This window comes from Canis aureus, chromosome 2 (assembly GCF_053574225.1).
Source record: "Canis aureus isolate CA01 chromosome 2, VMU_Caureus_v.1.0, whole genome shotgun sequence".
In the NCBI taxonomy this organism is placed as follows: Eukaryota; Metazoa; Chordata; class Mammalia; order Carnivora; family Canidae; genus Canis; species Canis aureus.
Window position 1 is genome coordinate 52,036,669 of NC_135612.1, and position 22,374 is coordinate 52,059,042.

A 22,374-nucleotide genomic window follows, 5' to 3' on the forward strand; every position below is an offset into this window, starting at 1 on the left:
TCTTACTACCTGAAGGCCCGTGATCCTAGACTTACTGGAGGCTTCATCTTCCCACCTAGCTTCAAGGCCTAGGCTGAATCAAAGTCCCTCTCAGGGCCTCAACTGCTCATCCATGTAATGAAGATCATGCCTCCCTCACCTTCTGATGTTCTGGATGCATCCCCACAAAGGCAAAGCAATGGTATATGAATCCCTGGATCCCTTAGTTCAACTCCAGGCTGAGTGATCTCATCAGCCCCCTGAGCTCTTCTACTCCCAGCTACTGTGAGTGCAGAATGAGGATAGAGGGACACAGGAATTCCATGCAGAGTGGGCTCTGTTCAGCTGTCAGTCCTGGGCCATGTCTTAGAGCCCATTAACTCCATTCGTCTCTCAGCAGCAAGAATCATAGGCCCTGAGAGGTTCAGACAAGTCAAGCGGAGGCAGCAAACAGTGGGCCATTTCTCAACCCCCACTCTGTATCCCAGGCCTAGTGGCAGCAGCAGACCCCCAATCATGGGAGGAGGGTAGTATTAACACCTGTGGGCCTTGAACGTAGCAGGGGTTAGGAAGGGGGGGTAGGTAACCGTGTTCCTAGGAACTCTTCTCTCTGCAAGCATGAAGGAGAAGCCTCCCGGGGACCAAAGTGTCTTTCCCAAATCTCCAAAGGGATTCTTTTATAAAGATTTTATTTATTTATTCATGAGTGACACACACAGAGAGACAGAGACACAGGCAGAAGGAGATGCAGGCTCCCTGCGGGAAGCCTAATGCAGGACTCTATCCCAGGACCCTGGGATCATGACCTGAGTCAAAGGCAGATGCTCAACTACTGAGCCACCCAGGTGCCCCTGCAAAGGGGTCTTTTTCAGAGACTCGGAAACACCCAATTGCTCAGAATCAAATAGGCCTGGCTCACTCTAGTTGTCTTCAGGGAAGTATTTTGAGAGCGATACCTGAGCTCAGTCTACAAAGGGAACGGTGACATCTAGAAAGGGCAGCAGGAGGAATGGAAAATAAATACAGATTCCATTCCACCATAAATCTTCCCTCAGGAGAGAACAACAACCCCAGTTCTGGGGATGAGAAGCTCCGCACGGCAACTGGGGGGCTTTGGCAAAGAGAGGCTGGGTATGGGCCAAACTCATGAGGTGAATCACTTCCATGTGGCTGGCTCCATATACTGACAAGACTCTAGACTCTGAAATACCATCGGAGCAGCTGCTTTCCCCGAACCTAAGTAGGAAGAAGGAGGGCAAAGGGAAGTTCATCTGTGGCCAACCCTACTCCTTGGTCAATATTCACTTCTGATGGTAACCACAAGAGACAAGGATTATTGTGCCCCTTTCACAGATGAGAACATGGAGGTAGGAGTAAGTCTCCTAAGTTTGCAGGGTCAGAGCATGGCCAAAGAAGGCTCCTCTCCTTTATTTGGCTACCGAGCTCATGTTCCTTCCATTACTCGGGATGGCCTTTCTTCCGTCCTCCCTTAATCTGTGGCCACCAAGACCAATCAGTACCCAGAAGGCCAACCCTCCATCTTCCCCTTCTTCCAGCCCTGTCTGACTTCTCTTACCCTACTCCTCCTGGGACTCTATCGTCCAAGGGAAAAGGAAGGAGCATCTTCCCAGAGGCCCCGGAGGAGAAGGGTGTGGGAGGAAAGGGTGTTGTTCAGGCCCTGGGGAATGGCAGGAGTGAGTTCTCAATTCTGACGTCCTCTTGTCTATTGGGGCCTCTTTCTGTACTTATTTTTAGCTCACACAGTGCTGCTCAGAGCTGCCTCTGGTGAAGCCATTTGACCCACATGCCAAAAAGTGATGGATTCTCCTAGGAGGAGAGGGCATCAATCTCCTTTTACTGCCTGGCTGGCTGGCCCAGCAGAGTCTGGGTCACAGGGCTCAGACGCTGGGACACTGGAAGGGGAGGAGGAGGAAGAGGGACACACAGCCCAGGCCGTGGGAACACCTCCCAATCTCTAGGGAGGAGGGGCTGCTACAGAGAGCCAGGGGCCAGTGGCCAGGAGAAGTGGTTTTGGGGGGATGACAGGGCTCCTGGCACTTTCTATCCTGACTCTTCCGTAGCTCCTTCCTTCAACACGGCCTCCACCTGGGCTCTGCCAGAGAAAGCTATCCAAGGAGTTTCTCTTTCCTGCAGGACAACCAGTTTATCAGACAAAATAGAACGAGGATTTCTGTTTCTGTTACCACTCCATGAATTTTCTGTACCGAGGACCAAGATAATTATACCATATGTATGGGATTCACCTCTGCAAGGTCTTCTAGGCCTGGAGCAAGCCTAACCTAGGGCAGAATCACTAATCCCAGGAGGTCGCAGCCACCTCCATACAGGAGACCTCAGAGCCCGTAGGCAGGCTGTGGTCATCCCCCCGTCCTCCCCGTGTTCACCTAAGCTGCCTGGCCCAGCGCCTTCTGTGACCTGCACAGGTCCAGTGGACACACAGACATGGCTGGAGACGTAGGTGACCACTGTCAGCCTCACCTCCATGTTCTGGGAAAACAGGGCTGTGCCAGGCATAAACTGCTCAGTGCTGCTGACCAGGTGTGAAGCGGAAGCATAAAATTCATGGAAAACCAGTGTGGCTGAGAAATGGAGGATTTGGGAAAACAGACAGCTTGTATCTGAACCCTGACCCTGCTGCTCACTGTGCCGTATCCACCCTCGGGCTGTAGGTGCTTGTCTGTAGAATGGGTATGTGAATTGTCGGAGCTGTCAGGAGGACAGATGTAAACTTTCTGGATCAGAAAGGTCATTGGAACTATCTGAAACATAACACAAATGTGTTCCTTCCTTCCTACAGGATTTTCATTTACTGTGAACAAAAGAGTGACTTGGAAAGAAACCTGAAGAAGGGGTCAAGATAGTCTCCTGCAATGAAATGGCTAAGGCTGTTCTGGTGGGGGGGAGCCAGCACCAACTCAGGGGGCCGCCAAGCAGCCTGTCCACACCTGCCACCATGATGACCAACATCCTCCCTCTTCGGAGTCCAAAATAGTTTGCGGGAGGAGGTTGGTCAGACAATGCAATAAAGACATTGAAGGCAGAGACAGCCACCTACTAAAGATTACTATTGATCAGTAAGAAAGAAAAAAAGAAAACAAAACAAAAAACAGATTTCCCAGGGTCGGTGGTTATAAATAATGGTGGTCCCGACTCTGCTATGTGTCAAGCAGCAAAGTCAATGCGTCAAAGCTGGCAGGCTCCCTGAGTCAGACCCAGAATGTCTTCACAGAAGTCCACTAGCCCCTTTGGTGCTTTGGCTGATGACTGTCCTAGGAGACCGTCCTCAGAGACCGTCCTTCCCAGAAGGCTGTTTCCTAAGGGACTTGGAAGCAGGTCTTCCCAGCACCCCTAAGGGCTGGCAGGGTGCTCTCTTGGCTGAGGCCTAAAGGGCTGTCCTGGCCACCCTGCCTTCCCTTCTCACCTGGCCTGCTACCATACTCCATGCCTAACTTGGTCCCAGCCTCATTGCTGAGACCTCTTTGGTCTTTCCCCAGAGCCTCTGACACCCTGCACTTCTCTCTGAGCTTATTGTTATCCCCTGGTGCCCTTGTTAATAATGCAAATAAGTACCATTGAGAGAGCACACACCCTGAGCCAGGCACCGTGTTAAGTGCCCAGCATCTGTGCCATCTCATTCATCCTCACAGCTGTCTTAAACACAAAGTGCTGCCAAAGTTCAAGGTGATAAAGCCACTTGCTCAAGGTCACCCAGCCATTAGAGATGGCCCATCACGTTCTAGGGTCCAGGAAAAAGAGTCTGTGCCACTCTGCTCCCTATCACTCATGACAGCCCCCTCGCCTCTGCCACTCCTACCCCCACGGAAGGCGCTGCTTTTTGAACTGGCAACAGAACACAGTGGAAACCAATCACATCTATCAGGACAGGGAGAGAACCATTTCTGATGGAACCCACTCTTGCCACCATCGGTCATCACCACCTGAGCTCAACATGAGCAGTGAGGACTGCCTCTGGAGATGAGGATGGTACCAGAAGGTAGAAATGCAAGGCCCCGATGCCTCACAAAGAAGAGAGGGTCTCCACAGCCTTGGAACTCTCACATGACAAGGTGAGTCCTTGAGGGCACCTGTGTGCCAGGAGGAAGGGGAGATTCTTGGCAGGAAAGGGAGGAAGAAGGAACAAGATAAAGAAGGGAGGATCTCTGAGAAGTGTGTGTTTTCTTTGCACTAGCCAGACCCGAGGGTCTCAGGTTGCCAAAAATACTCAGAAGAAAACATCAATCCAATACCGCACATTTAATTACACATAAAATGGAATGTCTTTAAATGGAAGAATAACATTCCCAGAGCTCCAACTGTGGGTGTTTGAAGTGGCAGGAGGGAGACCGAGGGCCAGCTCTGAGTCTTTGAGGGGGAAGGAGACTGCCGAGAGAGGGCAGGACTCCGGCTTTTGCTAGAGGTAAGAATTTCTGCCTGCCCTGCCAGATGTGCCCTCCCTGCTTCTCTCCGCCCCACTGGCTACATCTTGCTTCCTGCCGACGGGTGGCAGGGTTGACTGGAATTAATCCTCCCCCTCCCCCAGTGTTTCACCAGAGCAGAGCTGGGTAAGCATGCACCCTTGCCAGCTTCGGACGTGCTGCAGGGGTCTGCAACCAACCCATCAGCCCTCTGCGCAGATGGAAGAGCAGAGCATGGCCAACCCATCCTGGTCAACCACTCTTGCACAGCCATCCCTGGATGATTCCCAGGCTAGGAAAACAAGACGACCTCTTGAGTTCATCTCAAGGATCTTTGTGTAAGAAATGACATTTCAAAGGCTGGAGAGCCAATTGGGGAACGCTGCAGAATTGGTTCTTGGAGGCCTGGAACTTAGCATGTGCCCCCCATTTCTCACCAGATGGGGGTAACCATGATATGGAGAAGGACTCCACTGTCTGCTGCTGCAGCTGTCCTGGGGTGAGGCTGACTCAGGGTTGCAATAACTGAAGTTTCTGCTGGCCAGTCCGTGTCCCACCCCAAGGCTCCTCTAGCAGGATTGGGGCTCCCCCTCCCAGTTTGAGGGCTTTGGCAAAGGGAGCTGGCAGGTGCTCAAGTCAGACACCCAGGCTGTATGTTGTTAAATATACATTGGGCCCCAGCACAGGGCACAACACACAGCAGGTACTCACTAAATATTTGACGAATGAACGAATGGATGAGAACTCTCTCTGAATCACTGCTAGGGACCCGAGTGAGAAGAACACTACAGAGAGGGAGGAAGAAGGGAGGCTGAGGGAGCAGTAAAAAGAAAGGAAAGATGAGTGAGAATGGGAAAGGATCCAGAAAGTTCCAAAGAGCAGTCTTATTTATGTCCTGGCTGCAAGTCGGGCCCCAGGAACCAGGACCACATTGAACCAGGACAGCTCTGAGGCCCACATCCTGACCCTCCCTCCCAGCACTCGGGTCTTCTAAACAGTTTGCCCTTGTGGTCTCCTGTGACCAAGCTTGACGCGCACCAGGCATCCATGCAGTGGCACGTGTGCGCCTCGAGGCCAGGGGTAGCGGGCTAGGACTCCAAGACGCCGTGTTCCCACTGAGATGAATAAATAAATAAGACACCCTGCTGTTTCTGGAAGCGGAGGAGAGAGAGGATCAGCAGAGGACTGTCTGTTCTGGGGTGATTTCCAACTCACGTTTCCTGACACAAGAAGTTCAGAGAGTGAGAGGGAAGTTCAGATGTGTCTCCCCCGCCCCCCACAGGTGCTACCCCTTGGAGCTCGACCCCTGAGCTGGGGCATCTATGAACATCCGAGGCCCTCACCCACCCCGCCTTCTGTACCCACTTCCTTCATCTACATGTCACGTTGGACCTTCCCAGGGTGACAGGACCCCTCTGGCTCTCATTAAGCATCGACTGCCCAAGCTGAGAGTGCAGAGCAAAGGAACTCCCTAAGGAAAGCATCTGGAATTGAGCAGCTAGGTGCTGAAAGATGAACCTCAGGCTACAACTGGAAATCTGTCCCTCCAGTAACTTGCGTGGCTCCCCATTCTCTCCCCCTCCTCTGGCCTGGATGTTTTCTTTCCAACTTGACGGTGACAAACTCTCATTCCAAATGCCCATACAAGGGGCTCATTCTGCATCTCGTTCTCCCCAGAGGCTCTTCTTCGCCAGCAGCTGTTCTGTCCTCTCAACCCTGGCATCTAACTCTGTCTCCCAAGTCCTTCCTGGGACACTGTGGCTTTTCACCAGCAAACACAGAGCAGAATGTGTTCAAGGCTGTACCTTCCAGCTCTGTATCTCAAGGCCAGGATGCAGACAGCCAGGCACCGTGGAGCCAAGAGGATACACCTTCACACAGAAATCTTGGGATCAGGAAGCAGAAATGCCTGGATAACTACCGGGTGAACCAGAGGAGGAAGACCAGAGGACCAGGCACCCGCTCACAGCACATGCCATCAGCCATGAAGACTACCAGCTCCCTCAGATCCAGGAGGAAAAGGGACCCCACCAGGCAGTGGAGAGAAGAATGGGCATTAAAAGATTTATACTGGCAGAGGCAAAACAAAATATCCAAATGCACAAAAACAAGTACAAAAGAAGATGAAAGGGACAAGAAGGAGGCTTTCTTTTCCATAAGCACCAGTATTAAGAGCCAGAGCATAGTTTTGGAATGAGGGAAAACTGGGTAGGAATTCAGGTCGAACAACATATCTTAGGAGGCAGAATGGGGTAATTTTCCGAGCCACCCTCAAGCTTCAGTGTTTTCATGAGTGAAATTAAGAAGACACCCCACTCACTGTCATGAGGGTTCGGTGAAATTCTGTGTGTATAGTAACCTGTCTGAAGTGTGTAAATATGTATTAATAATGGCTACAAAGCTTCACAAAGTAATGCACCAGGTCTTTCCTCTCACTAGCCCCCTACTCAAACTTTCCATGATCTTCTCTGATTACCTAATCTCTTTGATCCTTAATTTCCTCAGCTGTTAAACGGAAATAGTAAAAAAATAAAAATTAAAAAAATTAAAAAACAAAAAAATAAAGTGCCTCTTTCACCGTGTTGTGGTATCTTTAAATGCACTGGTGTTGAATGCTTAGAACAACGTATTAGCCCATAGCAGTAATGCCTTGGGGTGGGGTGGGGCTGGGGAGTGTCTCTGGTATGCTATTTGAGAACTCTTGATAACCTGGCCCAAATCCCCAGGCTTTTTTCCCTCATAAATTCCCTGCATACATGCAAAAAATAGGTCCAACAGATGGAGGGCTGTGGGTTCACTGTCCTGTGAGCTCACCTCATGGATTCATGCCCATGCGTTTTTACCAACACCGTTCTTCCATCTGGGTACCCTTCCCTAGCTTCCACCAGGAGAAAGCCCATACCCCAAGTGCAACTCCAATTCCAGTTTCTCCATAAGATCTCCCAATCTTCTTCAAGATCTCACTATCCCCCCAACCTGTCTGTGCCTATTGCAGAAACAGGTGTCCTGGGACCCTCCTCTGCCTACTTTGCTTTTCCCGTCCATAAACTCAGCTCACCCCAGGGGGCTCACAGAAAAGCAGTTCAGCAAATGCTTGATACCTCACTGGAGAGAGTGTATGACACCAGCAAAGGCCACCATGAGACTTTTTTCTTTTACTATATACGCTGGGTATATTGAGACTTAGGACCTTGTGTTATTTGCAGGAAGAAGCCCAGCCCTTAGATCTCCCACATTAACCAGCTGCAAAAGGTTGCTGCTATCTCGTGGCCTGAAAAAGTGTGTTTGCTCTCATTCTTTCCCCCAGCAGTGAACCAGTGAAGATTTTAGTTTAGACAACCCTAGGAAGTGAGCGGGTAACCCAGTGAGGCCATGGGATCCTATCTTAGGGCCCCAGGAGGCCTTTCTTTAGGAAGGGTCAACTTCAATTCTTCCTGAAGCAGGAGGCAGGACTCAAGCACCAAGAGAGAAGGTAAACTGGGGTTCTCAAGAGAAGGGAAGGCAGGACACTCAGACCTTGGGAATTTAGAAAGGCAGATCCCCGTATGGGGCCCTCAGGGTCTCTCAAGAAAGACTCATCTTTCCTGTATGCAGGGTTGAAACTCAGGACATAATTGGGACCTTCTAGGACATACCTGTGCCCTCTTTGAGGGAGCTTTCATTCTGGAGACAGCAGGAGACTCCTCTCAGGTGGCTTTGGTCACCCTGCTTCCTGTCTTCCCCCAGCCATGCAGAGGGGTTGTGGTGATAAACTTCACCTGCTGATCCCCACATTCCACCACCACCACCACCACCCCCCCACCCGAGGGGCTGACAGCTTCCTCGGTCCTCCCAGCTCAGCCCAGCTCCCACAGGCTTCCTTCCTGGCTCCCTCAACACAAAATGCCCTTTGCTGCCGGCTCACCACAAGCCCACCCCTTGATTCCTGGCCAGATTTCCCTTTACCTGACCACACCTGTTCTACCAGACTGTTGGAGAGCCCTGAAGCCCACCTCCACAGACAGAGGAGGCTGTTGGGGGCCCAGGGAGTCAGCGGCTGGGCCCCTTCCAAGGGGATGTTCCCATATCCAGCTCCCACTCCCAGAGCGGAGACATCTGCCAGGCACCTCCCCCTCTCCAGGCCTCTTGCTCTGGTCCTCCCTCTCTTCGGCCTTGTATCTGATGGGTTCAAGGTCAGAGGCCAGAGCCCATGGGTCCCCGCCACGCAGGCCCTTGGCGTGGGCAGCCTGAGCTCAGCGCAGCCAGCAGATTCGTTCCGCACGGCCTCCACAATCCCGGATCCGAGCCTCCCCTGTCGCAGCCCGCTCGCCCTGCCAGGTGTTTTCCCACCACATCCTCTGAGCTGACTTCCAAGAGTTCCCCCACACCAGATGTTAAACACACTGGCCGGTGGTTTCCTGGCCTGTCTCCTGAACCTCCCCCTATCCTGAAATTCCACCCAAAAAACCCCCCAAAACAGCAAAACAAAGAAAAAATTGGAATTGGTAGAATGCTTGGTGCCCCACCTGACCCCTGGAATCCCTCCATGGGCTTGGTGGCTCAAATTAGGTCTATCGAAGTTCCTTGCGTTCTAAGCTGCCTCTAGGGTATTAGTAAAGTCACCAGCCACATTTACATGGTGTCTTGGATCAGAAGATCATGCTTTCTAGCTCTTTTGGTGCCAAAAGAAATGGAGCCACATAGATGTTTGGGATTTGAATGATGTCTCACTAGTCCTTTGGAAGATCCCAGAAATTGGGGGTCAAATGGCTGTAAGGCCCAAAATTAGGAGGGAAGAAGTCTTCATTGAACATCATTAGATCTGTGTTGCTAACAAATGGCCAGTTCCTGTTGTTGGGTCAGGACACTCTTGGGTAGTCCCCAAAACATCAAGATGGGACATGAGGCTCATGTCCTAGAGAAATTCACGTAAAACATACTCAGGAGCCCGATGAGAAGCCATGCTCCCACCCCCTGCAGGTGGGCCCCACTCCTCCTTCCCACTGGCCTTGGGGACCTCTCCCCTGTCATTCTTCAAAAGAGATTGTTGCTTGATGTAGTGACCTCCACACAGTGGACCTCTGTCCACTGTGGTCATCTTTACCACAGTCCACTGCAACCTCCCTCTCCGGACACTTACCCACCCCTTTCTCCATTCACCCTTGGAGAACAAACTCTTCCAATCCCCTTGCCCACCTGCCCCTGCCCAGGTGGGTCATTGTCCTTCATCACTGGCCTGCTCTTAACTGCTTTCTTGCAGCTGCTCTGCTCCTGTCTGACCTTTTCAATCTGTGTACTTTCTTTTTCTCTGAAATAGATCTTCACTGCTGGCTCCTCAGGCAGGTGTGAAAGGCTCCTTGAACCCCCCACCCCAACCCCCGCCCCCAACACAAAACACAAGCAGGGCCCACAGGTCTGGGCTGCCATCCTTCTCCCTGCCAGCTCCTGGAGAGGCCAGTCCTTGTGCATGGCCTCACCCATTTTCCCATTTTCAGCACAGAAAGTGCAGAAGCTGAATGAGCAGGTGGTAAGGCTTGCCCCTGCCCCCCACCCTGGAAATGTGTCTTATGTCGGTTACACATGGATGTCATCCTGTCTAACTTTTCCATATCTATGAGATGTGGAATCGAACATATGTGAATCTCCAGTTACTCTGGGTCATGAGTTAGGCGGGATGATTTAGGAAATCCAAGTTATAAAATCAGGAAGGAATTAAGTATTTGGATTGAAGACTGGTTGTGGGAAAAAAAAAATGGGGAAAAAAAAACCCTTATCTGCAACAGAGCAGAACCACTTGATAAATGTCTCCTTGAAATGAGAAGACCCCAAAAAAAGTCTCTAGAAGGCCAGTGTTTGGTAAATTGAATTTGTTGCATAGTGCTCATGATTACTCATTTAACATGTGAAAAGCCATGGCATGCTCTCCACCTGGTGTGCGGTCTCTTCTGTTTTACTTTAGTGGATGTTAGAAATAAACAGATTAATAAATAAAAGCATAAGTTCCCGACAGCCACAGGGATTTCAGGGGTCTGAATTGTTTTATAACAAATTTTACTGCTCGAGCACTATTCCTTTGTCATAGATTTTTCAGGAATCCAGTAGGAAGAACAAGCCGCAAGATGATAAAAGGGTTCTGCCCCTGTGGGCAGGGAAGAGCCAGAGGTGGAGAGACATTTCTTATGCCAGGATGGCCAAACACTCCAGAGTTGGCATCAGACACTCGCACCTCTACTACTGACTAGCTGTGTGACACTGGGCATGTTACTTAACCTCTCGGAGACAACATCTGTTCTGATTGAGCGTGATCCCCCTCGGATGTTTGTAAGCAAATGCGATGACATCAGTCCGTAAACCTCTGAGCACAGTGACAGGCATCCAGTGAGCCTAAGACTCAGATTTATTTCTACTCTCCTACCCTAGACAGTTCAGTTTGGGCTTCCTCACAACCGCTCACACACCTTGGCACTCGTGGACAACAGAGGCAAATGTAGACTTAAAGGTCTTCTCTCCTCTAAGAACACACCTATTGCACCTGTCCACCCGAAACAGGAATTTGTCTGCAGAAGCCTCTGCTGTCACTGTCAGTTATAGAAACCTCTGATCGCTCCAGGCTACAGGTCTTCAAATGGGGACACTTGCCTGGCTTACAGAGGCTGTTTGTTATCTAGTGTCTACTACAGAGGGTCAGGAGATCTGGGGACATGGCAAGACACAGGGAAGCTACAGGGCAATGCATGACAAGCTCACGGTAGGTGGAAGTCACCTGGAGTAGCTTCTACATTGGCATATGGAGCCTTAAGAGTGGCTTAATAATATGCTGGCCAGTGAGTGCTCTGCATCTGGGTCCTGGCTAAGAGGGTCATAGAAAGAGCTGGAGAATGTGCACCCCTGCCGGCCCCCATGAGGAACCTTTCCTACCCCAAAACCTACCTGGCAGGTACAGCCCGTTGCATGGTGGTGAAACTGGACAGATAAGAGGCCGGTTCTATTAAAATTGTCATTTGACAGTAATGGAAACTGGGGTGCCAACCTGGACTCCCCCACTTACTTGCTGAGGGGCCATATATGCATTCACTCTGTAATGTGTTCAACAAATGTGCATTGAGTTACAGTGTGGGTCAGGAACGGGGCTACGTGCTGGGAGCTCAGTGGGAAACAAGACATTTTCTCCCGGAGCTCAGGGGTCTGGCGTGGAAGGCAGACCAGTCGCAGGCAAGTCCCATCCAGGGTGATGCACCCCATGGGGGAGCAAGGAGAGGACCTCTGGGGCACCTGAAAGGTGCATCTAACTCGGTTTCGAGGGGTCGGGGAGATGGCTGTGGGGAGACTGATCTCTCTCTGATCCTCAACTTCTTTTCATATAAATGTGAAAATACATGTAAAAAAATGACTTTCACACAACAGTCGGAGGGAAAATGTTCTGGTTCTGTTACCCACCAACAATAGCAGTAAAAATGCCTGTATCACTTGCGTCAAGTCCCCGCAGGTACTTATAGACTGCGCCCCTCCGGGTTTTGGTGGTGGTGGTGGTGGTCATCTGGAGGAAAGCTGCCCAGGAAAGCTGGCCTCACTCTCCACCACATTTCAATGCTCCAGTTGTGCCTAGAAATTCCCTGTCCCTCAGGCATAGTGGTCGGTTTTACGGCTTCCTTAACCAAACTGCTTGGCTCTGGCCAACACTGCTTAACACAACTTACAGAATCAGACTGCCTGGGATCCAATTCAGTCTACTCCAATCATTTTGTTCTGTGACCTTGGGAAAGTTGCTTAACTCTCTGACTTTCGGTTTCTTTACCTTTTAAAAAAAATTGCCTGCCTCATAGAAGTGTGTTGAGTGAGTATAAATGTGTTACTATGTGTAAAACACATATTAAAGTACCTAAATCAGGCATCATCATTAAAGGTCAGGTATTGACACCACCATCTTCATCATCATCATCATCAAGATCTTCATCATCTTGGTGACTCCAGTCCCACAGAAGGAGCATTTCAACTGGTTGTGTGGTGTCATTAAGAGGTTGGGCTTGACTCAAACCCAGCTGCACTGCTACTCGCTGCTTTAAGCCGATTTCCTCATCTGTGAAATGGGCTAACGGCAGCACTTATACCATGGTATTGCTGTAAGATTAAATGAGATCATATATGGAAAGCAGCCTGGAACAAAAGGGGCTTCTCAGTAAATGGTAAAGGCCATGTCACTACTAGGTTAGCACAGAGGAAATAAACGTTCGCATCTAATCTAAATGGAGTCACTCTGTCTTTTCAGGAGGGGTGACACACTTCATATAAGTGAGAAATAAATTTCCTTATTGCTTCCTCTGCCTCTCAGAGACTATGAAAGAAGACAAACATTTTAAGCTCCTACTAGTTCTCCATACTGCTGGAGGTTGGACAAAAGTAGATAGCCCATAGTTTGGTGGAGCACATGAATTTATCTGCCTAAATGCAGAAGCAGGCTCCCTGCTAAGCAAGGAAGGAATGACATTGCTCTGGACATTGAAGTGTGATGACTGGATTTCCCTGGGAGGAGAACACGACAGAGAAGAAAGGAGAGCCTCGCAGCATGGGGGTGGCCTGTTGGTGGGGTGGCTGAAGGACTTTTCAGAACAGAAACATCTAAGATTCAATATTTGCTAATTTGTGTTGCTGTCCCATAACATCAAAACTATAGCAAGAGTCACTTCTCTACATGCAAACTTCACATGTGTGTGATGTTCTGAGCATAAAACCCTTATCAAAAGGATGTTTCTCATACTGGGAATGAAGATTCAAAGAGCAAAGGTCATACAGATGCTGAGGCAGCCTGTAAAGTCACCCAACCCAGTGAAAGCAGAGACTCTGAAGTTTTCACAAGAAGAGCAAGACAACCTAGGCCTCCCTCTTCCCGGGCATTCTTGGAGACACAGGGTGGGGAATTGACTATGTGCAGTAAGGGTCCAACAGTTTCATCTGAAGGATATTCAGTTGCCATTTGGCTTGTGAAATCATCCTCATTGTCCAAATCCCTGCCTACCATCTCTGCTTGGGGGTGTCTAGTGATCTTTCACATGTGGTGCAGCCAAAAGAGAAATCTCACTTCTTACCCCTGCATCTGCCCTCCCCAGGAACTCCCTGTGTATAAACAGCACTTGCATTCACTCAGTGACATAAGCCCCTAATCCACCAGCTTTCCTTGATGGCTTTTCCCCATGTGCCACCAATGCCTATCAATAAATTCTGTTGACTGTAGCCTCTAAATATGTCTTAAATCTGTCTCCATCCCCAGTAGACCCACTTCTTCCCATTCCGCCACCATCACCTTCATCCAAGCTGTGATGGCCTCTTATCCTGGCAATGGGCTCCTAACTGAGCTTCCATTCTTCAACCCACCCCTTACTCCCATCTCTAACCCCCTTTCTGGAACATGATCAGCTAGCCAGAGTCATCTTTAATAAAAAGCAAAGTAGGAAACTTCATCTCTCTCTACTTCAAATCCAAGTTTAGAATGAAAGCCAAGCTTACGCTATCATTGCCTACCCTCTGACCTCATCACGAGCCCTCCTCCAACACCCCACTCCACCCTCCACTCTTGCCCCTGCCTTTCCTTCTCTTCTCATACATTTCAATCTAGATGACACCTTAAAGTCTGGATAGCAGCCACTATCTGTCCCAGAATGCCTGGTCTGCAGCCCTTCTTATCATGGGATATTGTTTTAATTTTCCTGCATAACACAACTTCCCATTGGAAAATTGTCTCATGACTTATTTATCAATCTGCTTATCACCTGGCCTCCTGAGTCGGAAGGCAACCCCACCATAGCTAAGATTCCTTGTGTCTCTCCATCAGAACTGTACCCCAGCAGCTCAACACCTTTGAGTTAAATGGATGAGTGACTGCCTTGGTGGGTTTTTATTTTTGTTTTTGTTTTAAATCATTGTTACTTGGGCTCCTGACTGTGAAAACACTGAGGACTACAGATCCAGGACAAGATGAGGTGACTTGCAGCTTCAGCAGAACTGAATTCTGAAACCCAGACAGCTGAGCCAGTTATTAAACCAGGGCAGGGCCCAGCAGGAGGACAATCGCAGCTCTGATTTAATATGGAACTTAAGACCATGGTCATCTGAGCATAGATTCCATCAGCAAATTCAAGCATGTCAAAGTTGTTGAAAATCAGAACCTGAGGTTCTTTATCTCTTCCAAAATCCCACCTTCTCCTCAACCTAAGGCTCTAAACCCAAGCTTGGGCTCAATCACAGCATTAACTCATGAAACCAGTTGACACCAACTAATAGGGCCATCTCTTCAACTGGAAAGTCCTCAACTACACAGTAATTGGGCAGGTTCCATGAACCATTTCTCAAGGGTAACAGCTGGGAACAGGCAAGATATGGGACTCGCTGAATTTCTGGGACACTTGGGGAGCATCCTTGTATGAGATCCGCCGGCTGCCAAGTTGAGTTCTCAGCAAGGTGGGAAAGGATGAAGGATGTTGACTGCTGTGCTTCCCCAGGTGCATTTCACTAGGCAAAAGGAAGAGCAGCAGACTCAAAATTTGGCTCTGATACAGGCAGAATCAGGGAAATTGAGATCAGTCAAAATTCACCATAGTGAAAACAGGTAGTGTTTGCCTCCCTTATGAATTAAAGTTCATCAGTAACTGAGTCCCCTCCCTTTCCCAAGAAGATTGACCCAGGACATCCTTCCAAGATGACAACAGAAAACTTCCCAGTGTAAACCAACTCCTCTTGGATGATCTGTTCTATACCTCACTAAGGAAACAGAAATCCCCTCCATTGTCTCTCTTCAGTTCTACTTCCCTCACTTTTAGCTTTCCCTCACCTTTTTTCTTTTTAAGATTTTATTTATATATCCATGAGAGACACACGGAGAGATGCAGAGAATAGGCAGAGGGAGAAGCAGGCTCTACACAGGAAGCCCAATGTGGGACTCGATCCTGGGACCCCAGAATCATGACCTGAGCCAAAGGACTGAACTACTGAGCCACCCAGGCGTCCCAGCTTTCCATCATCTTAGATGGAGTTCTTTTTTCCATGCTTTTGTCCTCAGATTTTCTCACCTACTTTTTGAACATTGCCCAACTTGTATTTACCTCTGTCTGGTACGGTAAGTCTCTCCTTCCTGTTGACTTCTAACCTACAGGATAAGGTTTCCCCTATCCTAATAAAAAGCATTCTTTGACCCTACCTACTCCCCTTAGAAACTTCTCACATTCCCCCCTTCATCACTAGACCCATTGATGACTAATTTACTACCTAGGTGCTGTCTACCACTCTTGAGCTGCCTACTTATTTCTCATGGCTTTGTACTCTTACCACCTCACCCCGTGACCCACCTGTGACAATGTCACAGTGATCTCCTGATGCCCAAATCAAATGACTTTTCCTTACTCCTCATTCAATACCAATGAGCTTCACATCCTTCACAGTCCAACCAAAGCTTAGTTGAGCTCTCTCACCTTTAGCCATCTTGTGAAAACAACTAGGGGTACTCACTTATCTTGTCAGACATGGGTATGATTAGGATTCTGGAATTCCATGAAGCCCAAACATACATTTATCATAATGTTGCATGTGACTTCACTGTGCACAGTCATCTTCCTATGAAGCAGCAACCTGATTTGAATCATCTCTGCGATACCACTCTCTGCACTAAGTTCCAATCATTATATCATCTCATTCATTAAATCACTAAATATCATTAAGGTAGTGTGTGTCACTGAGGCATAAGGTGTATGGGTAGACTTCCAGGGAAACTTAAAGCACTCTTTGCTGGGAGATCTTTAAAAAGGAAAGGGCTATTTAATTAATGCCTTAGTTAGTAAGTTTTGAAAAATGAACAACTATTTATTAAGCACCCACTATGCTGGGCCTGTAGCATTAACAGATTTGCAGAATGGCATGCCAGCTGCAGAAAGAATGGAGGAAGGAGAGGGAGAAATTAGGCAAGCAGGAAGCAAACCAGGTTCAAAGTGGCTGATGTGGCAAGGCCACTTCCTGGGTGTGCGCTGTGACCCCTGGAAGGACCTCGCTTCCTGATCTGGGACAGATCCTGCTAGACAGAGTGAGCTATGAATGGTCACTGGTGTGTTGCTGAGGGCACCCGGCCTAACCTCTGGCCTGGACATCGAAAGCTTAAGTCCTGCTCCAATTGCCTGCAACTGCTTCTTTGCAATCCCACTGCAAGGAGGGAGCAGGGCAGTCTTCTGAGAGGTTGCCAGAGAGCCTCATATGGTGGGCCACACACGCCTGAGCAGGCATCCAAGCCTGGCATCCACTGTCCCTCCCTCTGCCTGGCAGATAGAAAGGGCCAACACCCAGGGATCCTGGAATACACATGGCATCTTGGCAGCCAGCTCTGACAGATGACCAATGAACAGCTTGCTTGGGCTGTAGGAAGTGACACAAACCTAATTGCACTTGTTGGTTTGACTTCAATGCTCCTCCCAAGCCCAGTTTTTTTTCCCTCCCTTTCCTGTTGCTACCAGATCTTGATCCTTAATACCACCTCCTTATGCTTCTGTGCCCCCATATATTTGTGTTCCTTCTCTCTCACCTGCTGTGCTGTCCATGGTCCTTCCCTGTCCCCAGGACCTCATCTCCAGCAGACAAGAGCCCAGGAACTCAGAAGAAGGGAGGACAAATTTCCCCTTCTTGGCCCGTTCTGTCCCATGTCCACCCTCAGAAGGACATTAAGGACCCTTTTAGAAAAAGAGGAGGAAGCATGTTGGAAGCCCAGCATGGGCTTTGCTTGTCACCACTCAGAGCTGCAAGAGAGAAAACAGCTACCCCTTGGCCAAAAAGCTGCAGGTTTAGAGAATCTCACCATCAATCTCCACCCCTTCCTATTTCCTGTTGCTATTTCCTTGGATTCGCTCCAGAGGGCTGACTTCGCTCCAGTTTGGGCCCCTCCTCCTCCCGGTGCCCAGATCAATGGGTTGGCTGGAAATGCCTTGCTCTGAACTGTCTGTGGCCTTCTGACAGCTGCTTTCAATCTCTGCTGTCACGTCCCACTCAGTGTGCTCCCGGGAGGCCATCTGCTTCAAGGCCAGGGCAGGAGGTCAGGATACATGGGCACTGCCTCCCAACTCTCACCCTGACCTTGAGAAGGTCAAGGTGCCACGCTTGGTTAGCCATCTGTACGACATATGAGATTAGAAGCTTCACTCAGAATCCCATTAACATTTCTGAACTGTGCAGCTCAGAATCCCCAGCCCTAAAGTGTGGTAAGGCCCTGACCAGAAGAGTCTTTGGGGGAAGAACATTATGGGAATGTTGGCAGCACTTTGAAGTTACTTGGGGAAAAAGTAATGCCTCTTGCCTTCACCAGCTGTGCATCCTGGGACTTGAAGCCATCATGTTTCAGAAGGAGATGACTTTCCCTATGTCAACTTTCTGTTACAAGAAGACAGCTGTCTGCAAAGATTTTCCACGGAGTACCTGCTTGAGGAACCCCTAGAGACCTCAATGGGCCACAAGGCAGTGATGTGGCAACACACAGTGCTTCTGGTGAGGATGCCAGAACCATCCTCCCACCCTCACTCAGCCTAGGTACCAAAAGTTCTGAGATACCTGGTCTGTTATTTGTAAGAATTGAACAATAAAACAAAATATTCCAAGTTTCCAAACACAGGGGACAAATGAAATCAATATGGTATATCCACAAAGGGAGACATTACCCAGCCATTAAAAATCATGCTGTGACCCTCTATTTACTGAGGTTGTGGAGACTCCCATTCTCATATATTACTATGGACAGTACACATTGGTATCACCCCATATAGGTTACATACACAAAACAGATAGACCAACAAGCCTGGGGGAGGGGGGAAGGAGTGTATCTGGCCTTGTATTAGTATGATATTTATTTTTAGTCATATGTCTAGTTCATATAGATAGTTTCAAACCACTGGAGAAAAATGAGAAACAGAAAATAAAATACTGTGAAGAAATTAAGAAAATTTGATTATGCCTATACAATGGAATAGTATTTATTTAAAAAAAATAAGTTCTCTAAGAGCTTTGAGAAACTGGCAGGAGGGTACTAAAAAGTGTAGAATAATATGTTATGATATATTGCAAATATGGAGGAAAAACAAGAACACATTTCATAGTTGTTCATTTGTATTTGTTCATATATAATTGAAAGGGTGCACCATGACAGTGGTTACCTGTGTGGTGATGGTGGTGGTGGTGGTAAGAAGAATCTACAGATGAGGGACAGGTGTAGGAAGGAGAATTCTCACTATATAGATACATAAATAGGTACTAATGGATACACATATTGACATATGCATATAAAATAAAATTTAGACATATACAATTTATTGAGGTATTAAATATCTCAATATTATCAAGATACATGTATTACTTACCTCAATATTATTGATATATAAATATAATTCTTCAATCATATATCAATACGTTATTAGTACCTCAATACATGCATAAATAATGCCTCAATGAAGTTTATGTATGTAATATAGTAAATATACATGTAAAATAAAGTATAAATAAGCATATAAGATACAAAATAAACACATGTAGTATATTTATGCAAAATAAAGTTTATATAAAGAGAGGTATCCTCTACTTCAATATCACATATCAATACATATAATAACACATGTTATTGATACATGTATCAATAATATTGAGGTAGAGGACATCTCTCTATATATAAACTTTATTTTACATAAATATACTATCTACATTTATTTTATACATTACATACTTACATATATTTTGCTTTATATATATATTTATTATATTAAATATATAAACTTTATTGGGGTACTATTTACCTCCCATTGAATTCACTCATTTATTTTAGATTTAAAGATTTCATTTTTTTAAATTATCTCTACACCCAAAGGGGGTTCAAATTTACAAACCCAAGATCAAGAGTCACATATTCCACTGACTGAGCCAGCAGGGAGTCCTAAATTCACCCATTTTAATGTACAATTCAATGATGTTTAATAAATCTACCACATAGCCCAACCAGCACCATAGTCCAGCTTTAGAACATTTTCATCACCCCAGGAAGATCTCTTGGGTCCATTTACAGTTACTCCCCAAACCCAGGACAACACAACCACTAACCTACTTCTCGTCTCTATAGATTTGCCGCTTCTAGACATTCACACAAATGCCATCTTACGAAATAAGGCCTTTTGAGTCTGGCTTCTTCCCCCTAACAGAGTGCTTGTGAAATTTATTAATGTTGTAGCATGTGTGAGTACATCATTCCATTATATTCCATTCTATATACATATCACATTTTGTCCATTTGCCAGTTGAGAGGTATTTGGGTTCTTTCTATCTTTTGGCTATTTTGAAAAATGCTGCTATGAATATTCATGTATCTTCGTGTGTGTGTGTGTGTGTGTATGTGTGTGTTTGGAACCATGTGAAATAACCTATACAAAATTTTAATGTTGCAAAATATTGTTTAAATGGCACATGCAATCTTACATAAAAAAATAGCAAATAATGTGTGTGTGTGCACATGCACACAGAATGATTTGATTCTGTTAAATAATTAAATACATAAAAAAGATTAGAAGGCAGAAAGCTAAAATGTTAACAGTGTTGTCTCTGGGTGATAGGATGGTGGATAATTTATGTGTTTGTATGCTTTTCTGTATTTCAACAAATTTTCTACTGTGAATATAAATTACTTTTGTAATCAGAAAAAAACCCACAATGTTATTAGAAGGAAAAAAATACATCCTTCCATTCAATTTCTCCTGGGTCTTTACCTCTCTGTTACAGAATGATATTCTCTCAATAGTCCAAAATGGGGAAAGGCGGAGGATGCAGCCCTGCTCTCTCTCCCTCCTGCACAATGCTGGTCACAACATCCAGAAAACTGCAGGTCCCCAATAAATACCAATCAATTTTGAGGGCCTCAAGATCAGTCTCCATGGCAACCTGACAAGGGCATAACACTGCATGAGCACTGCCCCAGCATGGAGATGGCCCAGCAGGAAGAATGCCTGCCTCCAACAGCCTGAGGTGCCAAGAGATCATGTGACCATGGCACCAGGCTTCCTAAGGCTCTAAAAGAGGGACCTCTCTTTAAACAATGGAACACTGAAAGTCTCAACTGATCATCCTAATTGTGGGGTTCCCTGAACTGACATTTCTACTTCTACAGCTACAAACAGACGTCACATTTCAGTATTTTTAAGAACTATCTTTAAAAACTAAATGTCCTTCCTCTATGCTTACCCCATGCCTAATTTCATCACAGTGCTTCATAATCACCCACTGGCCTGCACCAGGCCTGCCCCTTTGCAGGATCAGGAACAAGAGAATTACTAGAAGTCTGTATCTCACACATCTGAAGACTTGAAAGCTATAAATCAAGCTAACACACTGTTAAATATAGCACATCCTATCCTCCTACCCTGTTAAATGTATTTTCAGAATGAGCTGGAAGGCCAGGTGAGAATTCAGGTGTCTCAGGCTATGAGTTGGGACATGTAGTGCCAGAGAGTTGGCCCCAGCCTACTCCCCTTCTTCCCACAGCCAAGGCGCTTTGTGTGCATACACATGCACACCCATGCCACACACACACACACACACACACACATACTCTCCTTTGCCCTGAACAGCAGCCAGGCCCTTGGCCACCCCTTGGGCTTAGAAATTGCACATGGCTGCAGGGCAGCCCACACTTAGGAGGAGAATAGATCAATGGGGATGTCTGCACATGGCATGGAGGTGAGCTAGAGCCATTTTGCTGAGGAATTCTGGTTTAGGCAACTACAACCTGACCTAGAAGGGAAGTGACACCCAGGTTCCAGGTGGTCACTTCTCATGGCCCTTGAACTTGTGGCAGCTGAAGGAGGGCCCTGAAAAGTGTGGGGTCCCTCTTACCCAAGACTAAGAGGTATCTATCATCCTACTAGACTGAGTTTCTTGACCTTGGCGCTACTGACATTCAGGGCCATATAAATTTGTTTTAGGGGCTCTCAGTAGTAACTACTTTCAGTTTTGACAACCAAAAATGTCTCCACACATGTCCCCTGGGAGACAAGTCACTACCATTTGAGAACTACCGCACTAGACTATAAAGCTTTTGAGGGCAGGAAATAGATTCTTTCACTTAAATGTTTGAAGGGAAAATCAATTAACCAACATTTTTTCATGACCTCGGAAACATTCTTGAAAAACCCTATTCCCCTGGAGACGATTGTGATATACTGGTTCCAAAGAGGTCCTCAGAACAAGGTGAAAGCAGTTCTTGGTCCCTGATCCCTGGATCCCTTGATCCCACATAAATCTGGGGCATGAAGGTAAAAAATGATAGGAGACCAGAAGAACAATGCCATACACCCAGGACTCCACAACTCGAGGGAGCTGCCTGATGTGTGCATGGAGTTAACTCAAGGGTTAATTTCCGAAGACATTATCCACCTCATAGTACAATCTTCCTCTACCAAAACTGCGTAGGAGTGTGAGGGAGAGGCCAGGGCTTCTAAACTTAGACCCTCCTATGTGACCTTATAGAACATGGCTAAACCCCAGATGTTCCTTAGACAAATCCAAATGTGAGGTACTGGGAGGGCTAGGATACACATGATGGGACTTCTGATCTGTGAGGTGCTGACCGTAGATTCCCTTCATCCCACGCCATTCATTCCACTCTCTTTCACCATCAGAATTTTGCAAACCTGTTTATGAGTCTCTTCAATCAGCCAATAATGCTTACTGCTATAGCAAGTCCATGCTCCCTTTCCAGAGCAAGCAAACATCCACTACTCAGCTTTCTTCATAATAGATGAAGTCCTTGTGTAGTTCCCAGATTCCTAGCAACTGCATATCTACAGAGTCAGCAATATCTGCATGAAGATATGGGGTCCTGATAGTGGCCCTACACTTGGAGCAAACTGCATGATTGGTATCATTCACTGACACCAAAGAGATTCTGATTTGAGAATCTGCTTGTGCCTTGGTTTCCCCATAGCAG

General features: G+C 47.3%; 1 protein-coding gene across 3 annotated transcripts in view; it reads right to left on the reverse strand.

Annotated features, from left to right (window-relative positions):
* NTRK3 (neurotrophic receptor tyrosine kinase 3) overlaps positions 1 to 22,374 on the reverse strand; it is a 384,145-nt gene that overhangs the window by 72,230 nt on the left and 289,541 nt on the right. The window lies entirely within an intron of this gene.